The sequence below is a fragment of the Cajanus cajan genome, chromosome 11 (assembly GCF_000230855.2).
Source record: "Cajanus cajan strain Asha chromosome 11, NIPB_CcT2T_4, whole genome shotgun sequence".
In the NCBI taxonomy this organism is placed as follows: Eukaryota; Viridiplantae; Streptophyta; class Magnoliopsida; order Fabales; family Fabaceae; genus Cajanus; species Cajanus cajan.
In genome coordinates, this window is record NC_138527.1 from 3,617,967 (window position 1) to 3,640,424 (window position 22,458).

At 34.4% G+C, this 22,458-nt stretch overlaps 1 long non-coding RNA gene across 1 annotated transcript; it reads right to left on the reverse strand.

The window, feature by feature from the left end:
• Positions 1-3,207: 3,207 nt before the first annotated feature.
• On the reverse strand, positions 3,208-8,925 carry LOC145953125 (uncharacterized). Its single transcript, XR_014430676.1, has 2 exons — positions 5,252-8,925; positions 3,208-3,794 (listed from the first exon to the last, which is right to left on the reverse strand). It is a non-coding gene; the product is annotated as an uncharacterized LOC145953125 (long non-coding RNA).
• Between the last annotated feature and the right edge of the window lie 13,533 nt (positions 8,926-22,458).

A 22,458-nucleotide genomic window follows, 5' to 3' on the forward strand; every position in this document is an offset into this window, starting at 1 on the left:
ACACAACCGGGGATGAAGCAGCCCCAGTAGCAGTGGCAGGAGACACCAGTGAAGTAACAGGGGCAGGGGTTGAAGCAGCAGAAGAGGCCATGATAGCGGGAGTAGTTTAGCAAAGATATCACCGGAGAGAAAGAAGGAAGCTTGGGCGTGAAGAAAGCAAGTGAGGAGCAAAGAAAGAATACCAACGAGGAAGAAGAAGAAAGTGGAAACGTGAAGAAAGGTAAGATGGTAAAGGTTAAAGGTAAGTTTAACCCTAGGGTAACAAGGTATTGGGCCTCAAGCAAAATGGGCTTTTGGAGTAAATTCGAACTTTAATGATTGTAACGGCTGCCAAAACAATTTGGTAACAGTAAAAAAAAAAAAGAAAAAAAAAAAGAAACAGGCACCGTATTTATCATCAATACCTCAATACAATCTCAACGATCAGAGGCAGTAAATGTGATAGGACAAGGGAAAACAGGGTTTCATCGAAAGAGAATACTCCTCTTAGAGATATTAACTAAAGGGGGCTTAGATAGGAATTCAAATCTTTCTATAACGAACAATCAAGATTGAATTTCTAGGGGGGCATTTGTTGAGACCACTCGAAGTGAGAAGACTCGAAAACAGATTGACTAAGGGCATTACCTCAAGGCTACCATACATGAAAAACTTATAACCAGCCCTAAAAGGGGGATACTCGAGACAAGGTCGAATTAAGATTCAAGAGCATTCGAGTTGAAAACAAGATTTTACATGGGAGACATTCAAGATAGGGTCGAAAATAACGCACTTTGGAAAAGTCGAAATGGCTAAGCCATAAGCGGTTATCAAGGAAAAGGATAAGAACACGTGGGAAGAGCGGTTTAAGGAAGTTATTCTGAACCACGTAGCAAAGGTAGTGGGTAGCAGTTATGGGTTAAGAATATACGTGTACAGAAGTAACTACCCATTACATCTCTATAAATACAAAGATCACGGACTTCTTCAAGGTCCGAAAAACTCATATCTAATAGAACTCCCAAGCATTCACTGCCTGGGAACATGGCTTCTGCACGAGGAATCATCTTTGGGTATGATTGCTTCTGGACCATTTTTTACTTTGCATTTTAGGAGTAGGGTAATAGTAGTTTTCCATTCTTGTACTCACGTAGCGTAGTTATATGATTCGATCAAGGTACTTTAACGTGAATGTAATCAACCTTCAAATGAATCATGATTTGTATTGCTCACATTATGATTGTTCATTCGATTCATTTAAGCATTCATGTATGTGAAAATAGTTATATGTTAATCATTGATGAATGTTGGGAAATGGGTAATCATTAATCTCTCTATCTCTCTGACGTAAGTAAAACACACTTAAATTGAAACATTCATTGTGCTAGTCTAAATAAAAAGAACTCATAATTCCACCGTAAACAAATACTCAAGCAACATATTTTTTATACAAGAATATTTATTTTCTTTCTCAAGTTAAACAACTCACAAAAAATGGGGATAATTTAGAAATTTTAAAATGAAATTGAAAAAGAGAGATTGAAAAAACAAAATGGTGCAAAAAGAAATGCCTTTCGACTGGTGTCGTGAGCCCAATTTTTGGGTACTGATTGCTTGGACTGCATTCTTGTAATTGGTTTAAATTCTTGGGCTGAACAGTGTACACAATATTAAAATTTAGCAATAAAAATATATATATATATATAATTAAATAAAAATAAGTATGTGATTAGAAAATTTTATATATATAGGTAAAATAATTAAAAGTAAACTAAATATTCCAAGTTAATTATATTAGAACAAAATCCATGTACGTAAATTAAGTTGATATAATTTAATCGATAATTTTGATTTTGAGTTCCAGTAAAAGAAAAACATGTGACTTGTAAAATTAAAAATTAATAACGATTAAATGCCCAAACACTAAATACTTAGATGTTTATTTATAGATGCTCTTGCTAAGAAATTTGGTGTCTAAAATTTAATAATGTTAAATTTATAGCAACAATTAAAATGTAATAAATAAATAAATAAAATCATGATATATATATGTATTTCTGTCTGGAACCAATTCATTGCTTTATATGTTATTTTGATTCGAGTAAAATGCTTATTCAGCATTTGAAATGGAATATAAAATAAAATTTAAATATGTATGGAAAGGAATGAATTTGATTGGGACTTGTTATATTATTGTCATTTTTAATTTTGTTACCAGAGTTTATTTGAACCTGAACTTTTTACTGTACTAGAATTTAAAATAAAATACAAAAAAAAATCTTCGATTAATTTATTTATAAAAGTAAACTACATTATGTGCTGAATTCGTCCTTCCGAGAATCGAATTCCGACCAGCATAGTAACATAAATTTCACATCTGAACTTACAAAACAGCATTGCATTTTCAAAAGCCTAAATTCTAGCACAGTAACATGAATCCTGAAAATCTTAAATTTACAAAAGGATTGCAATTTCCCTGCCAGAATACGATTCCTAGTAGGATTCGAATTTCGTGTAGGGATTAAACTTATTTTTTTTCAGTATTTGTAATATATATATATATATATATATATATATAAATTAAATATTAAAAATAGTTTAAAAATATATTATAAATATAAGATAAAATTTAAATAAATAATAATTTTAATAAATGATATTATAATAAATTAAAATTTTAATAAGTTATTATTTGGAAAAAAATTAATTTAATAAGTTAGAATGTATTATATATATATATATTAATAATACTTACAATTAAAATATATTTATAATAAAAAAATTAAATAAATAGTTTTTTTAAGTAAGATAAAAGAAACATGTATAAAAAAAATAGTTATGTATTTTATTTATATTATTTGTATAAGTTAAATATTAGAAGATGAAAAATAATATTTTAATAAGATAAACATAAATGAAAAATAATAATATTATGTTTATTAATTTATATTTTTATGTAAATTTATTTAAGTTAGAAGATGAAAATTTATATTTTAATGTAAATTTTTATAAGTTAGAAGATGAAAAGTATTATTGTTATAAGTTAAATAAAAATAAAAATAATTTATGTTTATATAATTGATTATTTTAACAGAATTGATAAAATTTAATAAGTTAGTTAATATTAAATATATTTGTTTATCAAAAATTAAAATTATTTTAAATTTAAAATGTATACCGAATGAAAATAATTGAGGAATAGAAAAAAATTTAGAAGTTACAATGACATTTCTAAAATTAAACAATTATATTTATCAAACTTAAAATTCATTACAACAACAAAAATCAATGACGGCAGGAACTAAATGTATGATCAATATTTGGACATGTCTTCGTAGTGTGATTAGGTGTGTGACAATAGGAACAATTTTTTATACAATTATGTTGTTTTCTAATGTTCATCTCTATTCTAATCCTACTGGACTTTGGCCGACCCTTGGAAGTTCTCTTGAATTTCGGATTTGGTCACAAAGTTGGGTTGGTGTAAGTAGGCCAATAATCTTTGTGTCGAAGCTCTCCAAACTGACCTTTGTATACCTTTGCAACTTGTTGTAAGTTATATATGGGAGATATGTAGCTTTCAAAGTCGTGACGTGCATTGTAACAACCCGCCTAGCCGTCATGCAACAAAACAACACCACACAGAAGTAGAGTATGCATATAAAGAAGTAAATATATATACATATGTCTAGTCTAGAGCTCAACAAGTCAGTATCTAATACTAACAAAATTGCTACACCGAGTAGCCCACACACCAAAAGTCAGCTCCTACTACCACCTGTAGCCTTGCCACTACTCTCCAGCCTATTCCTGCTCTGCTCCCACACACAGTATGATCATTGTAGTCCAACCCACATGGAAACAGGCAAGGGTAAGGTAGTGAAAAGGAATCAACATATAGTTATATTTATAAGCAGCTTTCAACTTAACAGCAACATCATCATTCTCAACAGATTTAACATACAACACATAACAACATACAACTCAATCACAGCTACACAACACACTGCACATATACAACTCATATCATCATCAAATCAACACAACAACAGCTTATGTGTCATCACATATTTCAACTCGGATATCTCCTACAATATGGGTGAGCAGTTTAAGTGATTAGGTCTTACCAAACCGACAACAAAGAACCTTTTTGGGCTTGCTAGGTAAACAGCAATTTGGATGCCAATCCACAGCACGATAAAGATTTCTCAGACTTTGCCACTTAAACAAGGAAGTATAGTACTATGTTAGGATAGAACAGTTGGGTTTTAGGCCTACCACGACATTAGCTAGCTTAACTAAGCCACCTATGGAATTAGCCTACCGACTATCCTCCAAATACTACAACCCTCCGATACTCAGTTAGGAACTAAGTTCCGGACTTCGTACTTTACTCGATTGGCCGCTTGTAATCGGTATAGCTCGACCTGACCCCTATACCGTGGTCGCTTTGTACACGTGTTCCTCGACCTTGCCCACACTCAGGACCAACTAAGTACTAGAGGAGAACAACACAATGTCCACTCCAAGGGACAACTTCCCAAGGAGGATTTTTAACAAATTTGGCTCTCTGAGCACCACAGCTTCTCAATCCTCACAATAGGATGAGTAAATTCGAAAACATCTTATCTAATTTAGCTCGGCGTACCAAACTCGCGCTCGGCACAAATAAGGCAAAGACCTCACCAAGGTCTCATGCCCGACGCGCTCATTCTGCGTCCGGCGCTACCCCAGGCAGAGACCCCCACGGAGTGTCGACGCCTGGCGAGATCAAACGCCTAGCACCATATCAACAACTCAAAATTTTGAGCCACTATCTGATATCATGCCCAGTACGGTTCTCCCTACGCCTGGCGTGATTCTTCCAGGGACTTCCATTCCCAACCTCGCCCGACGCAACCAACCTAGCGCTCGGCATGCTTAGACAATGGAGTTCCCTAATGAATACACGCCCGACGTTGAGAACTACGCTCGGCGCAATTTCAAACACCAACCCTCACAACTTCAAAAATTTCAAACAAAACCAGCAAATCAGCCAGCTCAAACACATGCAATCCATGAAATGAACTACATTTACATCATACAACTAAAAAATAAGCTCTATTTCAACATGCAACCATCAAATGCATCAAAATCACCATTTTCCCCAATTTTCCCGAAACCCTAAAAATGAACAACTCTCCAAGCCAACCATTAATCTTCTGAATTCAAGCATAACTTAAGCTCCTAAACGCACTTACGACCAATCCGCAGGCAATCTAACTTCTCTTACCTCAGAGAAGAAGAATCCGAGCTCTTGGGGAAGAGAAGGAGAAGAAGAGAAATGAAATTGCTTCTAGGAGGAAGACTAGCCTTGCAGCTTTCCTTGGTTCTCAACAACTTCACCTTCTAAAATGATGAAAATGAGAAAGAACAGGTTTTTGAGATGTAAGCATGAAGCAAGTACATGTGAGCAAGAGATATAAACATTTTGGAACTTGCCACAATCACAACACATCTCATCTAACCTTACTATAAATCTCTTAGTGGGTCGAACTTCTCCTTGCAAGTTATAATTTTTTCAATTCAAAAATTTCAAATAACAAGTATCCACCTCATTCAAAAACGTTCATTTCTGGAAAATGTCTATATATACTTTAATATAGTTCACTAAAATATCAACTTAGACTTAATTAAATAAATATCTAAATATAATATTACCACATATTTAAATAAATATCTAAACATAATATTACATATTATAATAATTATAATATATTTAAAATTTATTTCAAATTTACTATTTTCAGTTTTTAAATTTTCAAAAACCTTTAAAAATAAATTACATTTTCTAAAAGTATAGCTTATTCAAATTATAACTTATTAAAATTCTAACTTATTAAAATTATAACTTATTATAAATAATTCTAACTTATTAAATTTATAACTTACTAAAATTATAATTTATTATAAATTATAACTAATTCTAACTTATTAAATTTATAACTTATTAAAATTATAACTTATTATAAATTATAACTTATTTTAAATTATAACTTATTATAAATATAACTTTTTTAAATTATAACTTATTTATATCTTAACTTATGAAAAATTTAACTTATTCAAATTCTAATTTATTAAATTTTTAAACTTCAAATTAGTACTTATTAAAATTCTAACTTCTTCAAATTATAACTTATTATAAATATAAAATTTCTAAAATTATAACTTATAAAAATTTACATAAAAATATAAATTTTCATCTTCTAACTTATATAAATTTACATAAAAATATAAATTAATAAACATAATATTATTATTTTTCATTTATATTTATCTTATTAAAATATTAGTTTTCATCTTCTAATATTTAACTTATACAAATAATACAAAGAAAATACATAACTATTTTTTTTTATTATACATGTTTTTTTATCATACTTAAAAAATTATTTATTCAATTTTATTATTATAAATATATTTTAATTATAAATATTATTAATATTTTTAAATACACACATATATATATATATATAATACATTCTAACTTATTAAATTTAAAAAATTTTCAAATAATAACTTATTAATTTTTTAACTTATTAAAATTCTAATTTATTATAAATATAATTTATTTAAATTATTATTTATTTAAATTTTTCCTTATATTTATAATATATTTTTAAACTATTTTTAATATTTAATTTATATATATATATATATTAAAATTACTAAAAAAAAAGTTTAATCCCTGCACGAAATTCGAATCCAGGGATCGAATTCCGGCATACGTAGAATTGATAGAAAGAAATGACGGAATGTTGTATCAATGTTTGTGCTACATTCAAACAAAAGTCTCGAGGGTTTACGTGGATTATTAGATTAGTATATATTTACATATTTAACTAATTATTTGGTCTATATAATTCTTCAAATTTGATCTTTTAATTTTTATACTTTAAAACCATCTCTTTTTCTTCTGAAAAATGTTAATCTCATTAACATTAACAGTGAATGAGATGTTATTTTGACCTGTCATTAATGATGTGGCAATAACATGTGTTACGTTTTTATATTTTGAAGTCCTTTTACTTTCATTATTTTTATATTAAAGTTATATATTTGTATAATTTTTACTTCCTAACTTTGAAATTATTCATTAGTCCTTATAAAAATATTTTTTTTTATAAATTATTTATCAATATTTTTTAATCTTACATCAACTAATTTATATCAAACTTAAATAAAATAATCTTGAGATTACAAAGATTATACACACTCGTTATATAAAATGACGTAACCTTCAAATAAAATTTGGGATAGCACTTATCACAAAAAGTTTTTTTTTCATTATTTTAATCTTGTTATATAAAATGTTTAGGTAAATATTGCATCAAATACTTTTTAATGTATTGTTTTATTCTTTTAATTTCTTATTTGCAAGGAGTGTTGACATAAACAGTTGCTTGCGGACTATTCATCTTGACCCAAAAAAAAAATGCATTTTAATTCTGCAACCTTAAAAACTCTTTGATTTAAGGTGTAGAAATCCATTGATATATATATATATATATATATATATATATATATATATATATATATATATATATATATATATATATATAAGATGAAAATAACCTACGAAGTAAAATGATAAAAAGGTGCTGATGAAGAGAAAGAAAATAATGAAAGAAAGAAGAATAAATGAAAATGAGAGAAAAAAAAAACTTAGAGACAGTGCCGGATTCAAAAATTGCAAGTTATGAAACAATGTAAAAAAAATTTATAATACTAAAAATTTGATATACTATTTAAAACTTTAAATATATATCATCATTAATTTATTACAAATTTTCATATTTTAAAAATAATTAATGAATTTTATATTTTTAATAGTGAAAATTTTCTTTATATAAATAATTAAAAATTTATTTGATCATTCATTTTATTTGATTTTTCATGTAGATTCTTATAGTTTATTTGGAATGATAAAAGAAAGGAAGAACTAAAACACACACTTTATATTTAAATTTAAATTTTTAAATACATAATTATTCTTCATATATAAATATATATCCGACAATAAAGAAAATTAGGATTGAGAAACATAAATAAATGATGAGTTACTCAAAAATAAAGAAGTAAAATCCATGAGATAAGTTTTGAGATTGTTTTTCTATTTGAAACCAAACACAATCCTTTATATAAAATTATATACAAATTATACAAAAATTGAAAATTTAAAAAAAATTATTATTATAGGAGAAAAAATACAATATAATAATCCATTAGATTATTTTTCCACTCTTTAAAAATATAATAATCATAAATAAATATCATAAAACTTGTTAATTATTTAAAAATCTTGATTAAATATTACAGGTGTTTTTATAATTTTCTTTAAAGTCAATTTAATTACTTTTTTAGGTCTTATAGTTTCATGAACTTATCTTTCAATTTTATAATTAAAATTATTCTATTTTATTTTAATTTATGTATATATTATTCGTAATTCTTTCTAATCTCTCTCTCTATATAGTTAGATATATTTTATCTTTTAATTTTATTAAAATAAAAAAAAAATAAAGACTTAGAAGAAACAAAAAGATAATATATATATATATATATATATATATATATATATATATATATATATATTAAAATGAAGCATTTTTAGCTTTAAAAATTAAAAATAGAATTTATTAAACTATAAAGATTAAAAAAAAAAAAGTAGTTAAACCTTAATAAAAAAAATCTTTGAAAATCACATTCTAACACACAATGTTAAAACTCTTGTTTATTTTTGCCATCGTAGTAACATACACCATATTTTAATTACATACATGATAAGCAACACACATTTACTTATTCACATCTCGTCTCTTGTCTACAAACTAGATCAATCACAAAGAGAAAAAGGGCAAAAGAGTGGTAAAGTTGAAGACACTTATTATTCTATCCTTCAAGCACTGAGGCACTGAACAAGCATGGAAACTGAAGCCTCAGAACACATGAACCTAGGCGTGTGAGCTTGCACGTGCCCAGTTGAACTCTTCTCCTTTTCTTGAATCCCTTGACTAGGTTCATGCTGCATGGGGCTCAAGCCAGCACGTGAGAAGATGTTCTCACCCTTTTCCTTCAGCTTCGTCCACATGTCCCTTGGTTCGAACATGATGACTAAAATTCTCCAAAATCAGTGAGTGAGTGCAATAGTGATGAATATGATCAAGTGTATATATAATGAGAGACGTGAATTGATTAAGTCATTTGGATAAGTGAATGGGAAGTGGCTCCCACCATGTTTCAATCTGTGTGCTTTTATCTGAAATAATATATATATATAATGATGGAAAACAGGAGGCTTGTGGGTCTAACATTGAGATTTGAAATTGATCTTATCTTAACTCCTTTTAAATAAGTATTAACCAATGCAAAGACATATAATTAATTAAGGTTTATGTAAGATTTTTCTTCAGCTTCGTCCACATGTCCCTTTGAATTCACTCTCATTCAATTATTCTCTATATATGGCTTACATCCGACTGCGTTTATATTCATATAAATCTTCAGCACCTGTATAGCGAATAATTTAAAAAGAGTGAATTATTTAAAAGCATAGACCTACTCGTGGATATAATTAATTAAGGTTTATATAAGATTTTTTTTCATATCAATAGAGTTGAGACATTTCGTGTTTCTATTAAATAATAAATGTAGTTAATTAAATAATTAATGTTTGTTGGTCTAATTGGTGCTATAGTTAGTCTTCATATCTTAAAGTCTTGAATTTAATAAAAATATTAATATTTTTTTTATTAATAACAAAAGGGTATAATAGTTTATAAAATGTGAAGAAAAAAGTCGTTACTAAAAGTGTATCTCCTTTACATATTTGTGTATATATATATATATATATATATAGAGAGAGAGAGAGAGAGAGAGAGAAAGAGAAAGAGAAAGAGAGAGAGAGAGAGAGAGATAGAGAGAGAGAGGGATCTGTTTATTCTGTCTACCTAGACTTACTCCATTCAATAACACATGTTATATATCGAATTTCAACGATCCAACCGTTGAATTTAAAGTTCTTAACGCATAGATCAAATATGTAAATTTTAAAAAAATTTAAAAATTATTTGATACTTCATTTCATTAATTCAAATCAATGTATAAAATGATTTTATAATTATCCATGAATTTGAATTAATGAAATGAAGTATTAAATGATTTTCAAATTTTTTTAAAATTTGCAGATTTGATCTATGCATTAAGTGTTGGGATAAATTTCTTAAGCCAAATAGAAAATTTCCATTAATCAATATTAAGAACGATTGTGTCAGATTATAGAGTTTAATATTAGAAACACATACATGTATCCATTGATGTTGTAACGACCCGCCATGGTCACTACACTTAGTGGAATCGCACTACTGCTAGTGAACTAAGAGAAATATTAAGCTAGATAACTCATACATACATGTACAAATAAAAATAAATTATCTAAATTTTTTGGTTATAAAATAAAACTCCATATATGTACAATCATCCCAAAAAATAATATTCCCTAGTGCCGGTCAAGTACAGACAAAATCGTTACCCAAAATGATAACTCCAACACGAGGATCAAAACTCCCCGTCTCGCAGCGGACACCTCAACTCCAAGTTAGCCCTGACCTGCTCCCATACCAAGTATGATCATCGCAGTTCCACCACATGGAAGCAGAAGGGTAAGCTAGAATTCACAAATCAATCATACAAGTATAGAACTATAATCTATACTGCACAATCATCCAACCATTAATCATATTCATAGAGTCTCACCATACACTCTATCCAATACTACTCATGCATAACATACAATGCACCAATCATGAAGTCAAACACCACACTTCATCATATTAATAATCATGCAATAAATGCATCTCATGACAGATATCAATGCATATCAATCATCTAATGCGTCGTCACGCATACACCTAGGAGATCTCCACAACAATAGAGCTGTATAAGTGACATTCCATCCTACCGAAACCACCCCAACCATTTTCATTCCCAATGCGCCCGCTCGGTCACAGCTAAATAGGATATATAATCCTCACTCGGATTTACTCGGATGATGTCACTTACACAATTGGAAGTCCAGATCCACCGTCAGGTATAGCACAGCTGGGTACGAGCTTACCACGACCTTGGCATGCATTAACCAAGTCAATTGTGGAGTTTGCCCACCGACTATCCGCAAGGATCCACGCACCTTCCTGAGTACTTGGTTAAGGGAATAACCCTCGACCTCATACCCCGCTCCAACACTAGTTAAGGACTTAGAGGAGACTCACCCAACCCAGTGGCCTATCTGAGCACCACTCTCCCAAATCCAGTGGCCTCCCAGAGCACCACTCTCATATATCAGTGGCCTATCCAAGCACCACTCTCAAGAGACTCTATGTGAGCTCTTCCAGTTCGAAAACATTTTTCCTCTCCTCAAGTCCTAGGCTAGACTCATGCCATAAGGCATCACATGCAATAATGCATCATACATCATAATGGTCTGCCCACCATCATGATCAACAATCATACACATGTCATAAGACGTCACATGCAATAATGCATCATACATCATATATGGTCTACCCACCATTATGATCAACAGTCATACTCATATTCAAACATTCATACGTATCATCACAAAGCATACATATGAATCACACCGCACCATACATCATATATCACACATATATGATCTAACATTTTAACTTTTAACATATTTACGCTCGGCGTAGCCTGAGCTCGCCCAGCCTAATCCTAACCTGAGAGCCCTAAGCTCTTCCATGCTTGGCGCACTCAACCTGCACCTAGCCTAATCCCAGTCACATGCAAACACAAAACACAATACATAGGCTCCATACAACTCAAAATAAACTCAACTCTCACATGCATCCAACCTATGCATCAAAATCATCAAAATCCTCTCAAAACCCCAAAAGATGAGATTTTCTTCAATCATCTATGGATTCTCCACATTCACGCACCTATTGAGTTTCTAAACTCACATGCAACCTACACAACAAACATTCTAGCTTCCCTTACCTGAAGGTTAGCTCAAAATAGCCAACAACTGTGACGAAATAGAATCCCCTTCCAAAGCTCAACCCGAAACTTCAATCATCCCAAAGCAAGCTTTCTAATCTGAATTTCAAGAAAAGTCAGAAGGCATTAGTGGTCTAGAGGAGAAAAGGAGTCAAACAGAAAAATTTGGGAGAGAAAGGAGCTCACTGACCCAGAGACCTTCTCTCTAAAACTTCTCTCTAAAAACTCACATTTTCCTGAAGGCCCCTAACCCCTATTTATAGATTTTCGGATTGCCCCAGAACGGCCCGTACCGAGTTCGGAACGGCCCATTCTGAACTCCCAAATCACGCACAAAAACTACGCCCAGAACGGCCCGTTCTGAAATCAGAACGGCCCGTTCCGGGACTCATCCGGAACGTCCCGTTCTCCCTCCGGAACGGCCCGTTCTCCCTCTGGAACGGCCCGTTCTCCTTTCCAGAACGGCCCGTTCTCCTTCCGGAACGGCCCGTTCTCCTTCATTTTTGAAAGGCCAAATCAGTAGTTTGGAACGACCCATTCCAATTTGGGAACGGCCCGTTCTGGCTACTGATTTTTTTTTTTACTACGTTACAATACTCCCCAACAACAGGAATTTTCGTCCCCGAAAATAGGTCTACCTGAAAAGAGGAATGGATATTGTTCCGTGAACTGACTCTCCACCTCGCAGGTAACCTCACAAGTAGCTGCATCCCAAACAATCCTCACCAAGCTGATGGACTTGCCACAAAGCTTCTTCAACTTGTGATCAATCACAGCTACCAATCTCTTCTCATAGGTCAAGTTCTCTCTAACTTGCACCTCATCCATCTCTACCACTTGACTCAGGTCTCTGATGTAGCTCCTCAATTGTGAAACGTGAAACACATGCTCTCCCTCTTCAAATTCTAGAGGTCTTCTCCTCCTATCAGCATAGGACTTTCATCAACTCTGTAATACCCATTTTATTATTATGGCATTTTCGTAAATTTTCAAAGGTATAGGGGTATTTTTGTAATCTTATTATTGGATGGCATTTTAGTAATTATCGGTGGCATTTTCGTAATTTTATTAAAATTTTTGGGGTATTTTCGGATTTTGGAACGGGCTGTTCCAAAAGCGGAACGGGCCGTTCCAAAAGAGAAAAATATGTGTTCTGGGTTTGTGCAGAACAGGACCGGAACGGGCCGTTCTCCAAAGGAGAACGGGCCGTTCTGCTTGGAGAACGGGGCGTTTCCCTTGCAGAACGGGCCGTTCTGATTGGAGAACGGGGCGTTCTCCTTGCAGAACGGGCCGTTCCAAAAGGAGAACGGGCCGTTCTGCTGGGTTTTGAAACGGGCCGTTCCGGGGCCGTTCCAGTCGAAAATTTTACGTTGTTCTGAAGGATTCAGAACGGCCGTTCCGTTTTCGGAACGGGCCGTTCTGGGTTAGGTGGCGAAAATTTCTATAAATAGGGGCTAGGGGTTGAAGGAAATTCATAACTTGAAGAGTGAAGTTTTAGAGAGAAAGAAGAGAGAGAAAGGGAGAAAGAGAGAGGAAAGAGGAGAGAGAGAAAGAAGAATCCAGTAGAGGGGGTTCTGCCAAGGGAGAGAAAAGAGGAGGGAGAAGAGGAGATTCTGCCCGAGTTTCAGTTCAGGTTTATACAAGTAAGGGTAGTGCTTATAAAATTAATCTAGTGCGTATGACCATGATAGGAATAGTATAATTTTAATATGCTATTTTATGTGGAGATTTTCATTTCATATAGTATAATTTGGATCAATTGATGGTTGTTTTGGATATTTATATTATTATTATATTGACAAATTGGCATGGTTATGGTTATGTTTAATTATGGAATATGCTGTGTATGTGGTTTGGAAAAGTAAATAGGACTTAAAGGAGTAAGGTTATGGTATGGATTAGATCTCTTGGTGAGATCAGGATATAATCTTTGGAAAAATATGAAATTGGGAATCCCATGGTGAGGATTCCAATGTGGAACTTTTCCAAAGGTTATATGATAAACCACTTCAGATGTTAGGTGGATTCTGAAGTACTCCTTTAAGTATTCTATTTGCTACCGGTATGGGGGCCAGGCCGAGTCATACCGATGGATGAAGTGGCCATGATCACCAGGGTTACGTGACGACGTAATTCCAGCTGTATATTTCCATGAGAGGTCAGGTGTGATTCCTGGGTTGCTGATATGTTTCAGCGTGCGTGTCAACACTTGGTGGATGGTGTTGAGGCCAACATTGTGAGGATATGTTGGTGTGAGATCATGGAATAATTATACAGTGGTGTGACTTTGTTTCTGGATGTGGAATATGTATACAAATGGTGTGGATTGTATGCATTGGATTTTAGATTTGATTTATATTTGGCATGGAAATAACTATTTATAAGGTTTATTTCCTTGGTGCGGATATATATATATTATGGATAAATATCTGTTTAATGATATTTCATTTTATCGTACTATGGTTGGTTTATATGTGCTAACCCTTGCATTTTTCCATGTGGTTTGGACTGTGATGATCTCACTATGTGGGGGAGCAGATCAGGTATGAGGCTTTGGGTTAGCAAGGAGTCTTTTGGATAGCTACTTTGAGAAGTGGCTAGGTTTAGAGCTTGACCAGCACCTAGGGTGTCTTATTTTAATGTTTTCATGACATTGTAATTATATTATCTTTTGGATTACTGTATAACTTTACTAAGGATGATGACTCTGCTATAGCAGATTATATTATATATTTTGGAAACAATTTATATGTTATTGTATAATTACACTCTAGCGTAGCTGGCTTTTGCTCTATTTTCTTTATTTTATATATTTTATTTTGGTTGGTTATTGATGTAACGGCCTAGGGTGGGTCGTTACAATTTTGGTATCAGAGCTGGTCGAGTCTCTTTAGGGTTTGTGGGAAATGGTCTTATTATGTTCCTGTTGTGAGGAAATAGATTTTGGAAAGAAATTTCTTATGTGTTTTAGTGTAAACTCATGGGTTCCTTGATCTTTTATCTTTATTAGGATGGTTGGTAGGGGAAACCATTCTCATCCTTCTTCAGGAGTAAATGAACAGCAGATTGCTCAGGCTATGGAGCTAATTGCTGCTGCTATTGGACAACAGAATACCTTGTTGGCTCAGATGGAGACTAACCGGGCTGCAGCTGAAGCAGCTAGGACTGAAGTACCTGATGAATATAGGGGCTTGTCAGAATTTAGAAAAGGGAATCCTCCTCAATTTACAGGTGTTGATGGACCTGAAGTTGCTGACCAGTGGATTGAGGAGATGGAGAAAATTTTCATGGTGATGCAGTGTCCAGAGGAGAGGAAGCTAAATTATGCTGTTTATATGCTAGTGGGTGAGGCTAGCTTCTGGTGGAAGGGTGCTCAAGCTATGATGGAGGCTAGAGGTAAAGCGGTAAATTGGGATAACTTTAAAAAGGTGTTTCTGGAGAAATATTTTCCAGATAGTGCTAGGTATGCTAAAGAAGCTGAATTTTTGAGACTGCAACAAGGGAATATGTCAGTACAAGAGTATGTGGTCAAGTTTGAACACTTGGCTAGATATTATTCTCAAGCTATCACTGAAGCCTGGAGGTGTAGGAAGTTTAGTGAGGGTCTAAGATTTGAGCTGAGAAAGACTATTGTTCCTATGGGAATTATGGAGTTTCCAGTTTTAGTTGAAAAGGCAAAAACAGTGGAAAGATTTGAAGGAGGAAATAAAATGGAAAAGGGTCCAGAGGGATCATCTGGATTTGGTAGGGGGAAACCTCCTCAAAAGAGACCATTTCAGTTTCAGAAGGGGAATGCTAATAAGAAACCAAAGGGGAATGCTATTACTGGAGCTGTACAGAGTATTAGATGTTATAGATGTGGAGGCCCACATATGATAAGGGATTGTCCTACAAAGAATTATGCTTGTTTTAAATGTGGCAAGGTGGGTCACATGGCTAAAGATTGCAATGTCAAAAATATTCCAGCTAGAGAGAACCAGAAAGTGGATCGGCCTACTGCAGCAGGTCGTGTCTTTGCTTTAACAGGTGCTGAAGCTGAAACGACATCTGAACTGGTAAAAGGAAAGGGCAAAGCTGATGGTAATGATATTTCTATTTTATTTGATTCTGGTGCTTCACATTCTTTTATTTCTTATGAATGCGTGGCAAGGTTAAATTTAGTAGTGAGTTCCGTGTGTGTGGATCTAGTTGTTTCTACCCCAGCTTCAGGGTCTATTTTGACTTCTGAAGTTTGTTTGAGATGTCCAGTGGAGGTAGAAGGGCGTAATTATAAAGTGAATTTGTTTTGTTTACCTCTATCCGATTTGGATGTGATTTTAGGGATGGATTGGCTTTCTGCCAATAGGATTTTGATAGATTGTTCAGAGAAGAAATTAATCTTTCCTACTGATGAACAGGAGAGATTTATTTCTAATAGACAGGTGGATGGGTTGTTGAAAAATGGAGCTCTTGGGTTTATGATCTTATCTTTTATTAGTATAGAGAATGAAAAGTTGTTGAATAGTATTGATGTTGTTAGAGAATTTCCAGAGGTTTTTCCGGATGATGTTCCGGGATTACCACCAAAGCGAGAGTTAGAGTTTAGTATTGATCTTATACCAGGGGCGGGACCAGTGTCCATTTCTCCTTATAGAATGGCACCAGCGGAGTTGTTTGAATTGAAAAAGCAAGTTGAGGAGCTTTTGGAGAAGCAGATGATCAGACCAAGTGTCTCTCCGTGGGGAGCACCAGTGTTATTGGTAAAGAAGAAGGATGGTGGTGTGAGGTTATGTGTGGATTACAGGCAGTTAAATAAATTGACAATCAAGAATAAGTATCCTTTGCCAAGGATAGATGATTTGATGGACCAATTGAGGGGAGCTTCTGTTTTCTCCAAGATTGATTTGAGATCTGGGTATCACCAGATTCGAGTAAAGGAAGAGGACATACCAAAGACTGCTTTCAGGACTCGATATGGTCATTATGAGTATGTTGTCATGCCTTTTGGAGTGACGAATGCTCCAGCTATTTTCATGGATTATATGAACAGGATTTTCAGACCCTTTCTGGATAAGTTTGTGGTGGTGTTCATTGATGATATTCTGGTTTATTCTAAATCTATGGAAGAACATAGAGAACATCTGAGGATAGTTTTGCAGGTATTGAAGGAGAAACAGTTATTTGCAAAGTTGTCAAAATGTGAGTTTTGGTTATCTGAAGTTAAGTTCTTGGGTCATGTGATTTCTGCACAAGGAATTGCAGTTGATCCTACTAAGGTGGAAGCGATTTTGAGGTGGGAGCGTCCAAAATCAGTTACTGAAATTAGAGGTTTTGTGGGATTGGCTGGCTATTATAGAAGATTTATAGAAAGATTTTCTAAAATAGTTATGCCTTTGACACAGCTGACTAGGAAGGATCATCCTTTTATATGGACGGAGGAGTGTGAAAGGAGTTTTCAAGAGTTAAAGGAAAAGTTGACTTCGTCTCCAGTGTTGATTCTGCCAGATCCTAACAAATCTTTTGAGGTTTATTGTGATGCATCTCATCAAGGTTTAGGATGTGTTCTTATGCAAGATAGACAGGTTGTGGCCTATGCATCTAGGCAGTTAAAGACTCATGAACGAAATTATCCTACGCATGATCTAGAGTTGGCTGCGGTGGTTTTTTCTTTGAAGATTTGGAGACATTATCTCTATGGAGCAAAGTTTGATGTGTTCAGTGATCATAAGAGTTTGAAATATTTGTTTGATCAGAAAGAGTTAAATATGAGGCAAAGGAGGTGGATTGAGTTTTTGAAAGATTATGATTTTCAGTTAATGTACCATCCAGGTAAAGCAAATGTGGTGGCAGATGCTTTGAGTAGAAAATCACTTCATATGTCTTACATGATGGTTAAAGAGATGGAGTTAGTAGAGAAATTCAGGGATATGGATCTTAATGTTGTGATTGCCTCAGATTTTATTAGTTGTGGTATGACTACCATTACTAGTGATTTCTTAGAGATGGTGAAACAAAAAACAAGTTCAGGATGCGAGTTTGAACAAGGTTAAGGAGTTGATGAGTTCTGGGAAAGCTGAAGGATTTAAACAAGATATGGATGGAATCTTGAGGTATAAGGGTAGAATTTGTATTCCACAAGATGAGGAGTTGAAGAAGTTGATACTTGAGGAAGGTCATAAAAGTAAGTTGAGTGTACATCCAGGTATGACAAAAATGTATCAAGATTTGAAGAAAATGTTCTGGTGGAATGGTATGAAAAGGGAGATAGCTGAGTATGTTGCATCTTGCATTGTGTGTCAAAAAGCTAAAGTAGAACATCAAAAACCAGGAGGTTTGTTACAAATGATGGAAGTGCCAGAATGGAAATGGGATAGTATAACCATGGATTTTGTTGTTGGATTACCAAGGTCTGCTAAGAATTGTGATTCTATTTGGGTGATCGTGGATAGATTAACTAAGTGTGCTCATTTCCTTCCAATGAATATAAAGTGGTCCTTGGAAAAGTTAACTCAATTGTATATTAAGGAGATTGTTAGATTACATGGTGTGCCCTCCAGTATCATCTCTGATAGGGATCCTCGTTTTACATCCCGATTTTGGCAAAGTTTGCATCAAGCGTTAGGGACTAAGTTGAGGCTCAGTTCTGCTTATCACCCACAAACTGATGGGCAGTCTGAGAGGACTATCCAATCTTTGGAGGACTTGTTGAGGGCTTGTATTTTGGATCATCTAGGGAATTGGGAAGAGATGTTGCCTTTGGTCGAGTTCACTTATAATAACAGTTTTCATGCAAGTATAGGAATGGCACCGTTTGAGGCTCTGTATGGGAGGAAATGTCGAACACCTTTGTGTTGGTTTAAAGAGGGAGAATCAGTGATGGTGGGGCCAGAGATCATCTTACAGACTACTAAAAAGGTGAAACAAATTCAGGAAAGAATGAGAGCTGCTCAGAGTCGGCAAAAGTCTTATGCAGACAAAAGGAGGAAACCTTTGGAGTTTTCAGAAGGAGAACATGTGTTTTTGAAAGTAACTCCTACCACAGGTGTGGGAAGAGCTATCAAAGCTAAGAAGTTGAATCCTAAGTTTATTGGACCGTATCAAATTCTCAAGAGGATTGGACCAGTGGCATATCAGATTGCATTACCTCCATTCCTTTCTAATCTGCATGATGTGTTCCATGTTTCACAACTGAGGAAATATATTCACGATCCAAGTCATGTCTTGGAATCAGAGGCAGTACAAGTTAAGGAAAATTTAACTTTTGAGAAACAGCCAGTTTCAGTGGCAGATAAGAAAGTTAAACAGTTGCGAGGTAAATCTATCAATTTGGTGAAAGTTATTTGGGATGAGATTACTAATGAAGCTACTTGGGAGTTGGAGGAAAGGATGAAGGATCAATACCCATATCTCTTTTAGAGTAAGTGAATTTTCGAGGACGAAAATTTTTGTTGTTGGAGAGAATTGTAATACCCATTTTATTATTATGGCATTTTCGTAAATTTTCAAAGGTATAGGGGTATTTTTGTAATCTTATTATTGGATGGCATTTTAGTAATTATCGGTGGCATTTTCGTAATTTTATTAAAATTTTTGGGGTATTTTCGGATTTTGGAACGGGCTGTTCCAAAAGCGGAACGGGCCGTTCCAAAAGAGAAAAATATGTGTTCTGGGTTTGTGCAGAACAGGACCGGAACGGGCCGTTCTCCAAAGGAGAACGGGCCGTTCTGCTTGGAGAACGGGGCGTTTCCCTTGCAGAACGGGCCGTTCTGATTGGAGAACGGGGCGTTCTCCTTGCAGAACGGGCCGTTCCAAAAGGAGAACGGGCCGTTCTGCTGGGTTTCGAAACGGGCCGTTCCGGGGCCGTTCCAGTCGAAAATTTTACGTTGTTCTGAAGGATTCAGAACGGCCGTTCCGTTTTCGGAACGGGCCGTTCTGGGTTAGGTGGCGAAAATTTCTATAAATAGGGGCTAGGGGTTGAAGGAAATTCATAACTTGAAGAGTGAAGTTTTAGAGAGAAAGAAGAGAGAGAAAGGGAGAAAGAGAGAGGAAAGAGGAGAGAGAGAAAGAAGAATCCAGTAGAGGGGGTTCTGCCAAGGGAGAGAAAAGAGGAGGGAGAAGAGGAGATTCTGCCCGAGTTTCAGTTCAGGTTTATACAAGTAAGGGTAGTGCTTATAAAATTAATCTAGTGCGTATGACCATGATAGGAATAGTATAATTTTAATATGCTATTTTATGTGGAGATTTTCATTTCATATAGTATAATTTGGATCAATTGATGGTTGTTTTGGATATTTATATTATTATTATATTGACAAATTGGCATGGTTATGGTTATGTTTAATTATGGAATATGCTGTGTATGTGGTTTGGAAAAGTAAATAGGACTTAAAGGAGTAAGGTTATGGTATGGATTAGATCTCTTGGTGAGATCAGGATATAATCTTTGGAAAAATATGAAATTGGGAATCCCATGGTGAGGATTCCAATGTGGAACTTTTCCAAAGGTTATATGATAAACCACTTCAGATGTTAGGTGGATTCTGAAGTACTCCTTTAAGTATTCTATTTGCTACCGGTATGGGGGCCAGGCCGAGTCATACCGATGGATGAAGTGGCCATGATCACCAGGGTTACGTGACGACGTAATTCCAGCTGTATATTTCCATGAGAGGTCAGGTGTGATTCCTGGGTTGCTGATATGTTTCAGCGTGCGTGTCAACACTTGGTGGATGGTGTTGAGGCCAACATTGTGAGGATATGTTGGTGTGAGATCATGGAATAATTATACAGTGGTGTGACTTTGTTTCTGGATGTGGAATATGTATACAAATGGTGTGGATTGTATGCATTGGATTTTAGATTTGATTTATATTTGGCATGGAAATAACTATTTATAAGGTTTATTTCCTTGGTGCGGATATATATATATTATGGATAAATATCTGTTTAATGATATTTCATTTTATCGTACTATGGTTGGTTTATATGTGCTAACCCTTGCATTTTTCCATGTGGTTTGGACTGTGATGATCTCACTATGTGGGGGAGCAGATCAGGTATGAGGCTTTGGGTTAGCAAGGAGTCTTTTGGATAGCTACTTTGAGAAGTGGCTAGGTTTAGAGCTTGACCAGCACCTAGGGTGTCTTATTTTAATGTTTTCATGACATTGTAATTATATTATCTTTTGGATTACTGTATAACTTTACTAAGGATGATGACTCTGCTATAGCAGATTATATTATATATTTTGGAAACAATTTATATGTTATTGTATAATTACACTCTAGCGTAGCTGGCTTTTGCTCTATTTTCTTTATTTTATATATTTTATTTTGGTTGGTTATTGATGTAACGGCCTAGGGTGGGTCGTTACAATTTTGGTATCAGAGCTGGTCGAGTCTCTTTAGGGTTTGTGGGAAATGGTCTTATTATGTTCCTGTTGTGAGGAAATAGATTTTGGAAAGAAATTTCTTATGTGTTTTAGTGTAAACTCATGGGTTCCTTGATCTTTTATCTTTATTAGGATGGTTGGTAGGGGAAACCATTCTCATCCTTCTTCAGGAGTAAATGAACAGCAGATTGCTCAGGCTATGGAGCTAATTGCTGCTGCTATTGGACAACAGAATACCTTGTTGGCTCAGATGGAGACTAACCGGGCTGCAGCTGAAGCAGCTAGGACTGAAGTACCTGATGAATATAGGGGCTTGTCAGAATTTAGAAAAGGGAATCCTCCTCAATTTACAGGTGTTGATGGACCTGAAGTTGCTGACCAGTGGATTGAGGAGATGGAGAAAATTTTCATGGTGATGCAGTGTCCAGAGGAGAGGAAGCTAAATTATGCTGTTTATATGCTAGTGGGTGAGGCTAGCTTCTGGTGGAAGGGTGCTCAAGCTATGATGGAGGCTAGAGGTAAAGCGGTAAATTGGGATAACTTTAAAAAGGTGTTTCTGGAGAAATATTTTCCAGATAGTGCTAGGTATGCTAAAGAAGCTGAATTTTTGAGACTGCAACAAGGGAATATGTCAGTACAAGAGTATGTGGTCAAGTTTGAACACTTGGCTAGATATTATTCTCAAGCTATCACTGAAGCCTGGAGGTGTAGGAAGTTTAGTGAGGGTCTAAGATTTGAGCTGAGAAAGACTATTGTTCCTATGGGAATTATGGAGTTTCCAGTTTTAGTTGAAAAGGCAAAAACAGTGGAAAGATTTGAAGGAGGAAATAAAATGGAAAAGGGTCCAGAGGGATCATCTGGATTTGGTAGGGGGAAACCTCCTCAAAAGAGACCATTTCAGTTTCAGAAGGGGAATGCTAATAAGAAACCAAAGGGGAATGCTATTACTGGAGCTGTACAGAGTATTAGATGTTATAGATGTGGAGGCCCACATATGATAAGGGATTGTCCTACAAAGAATTATGCTTGTTTTAAATGTGGCAAGG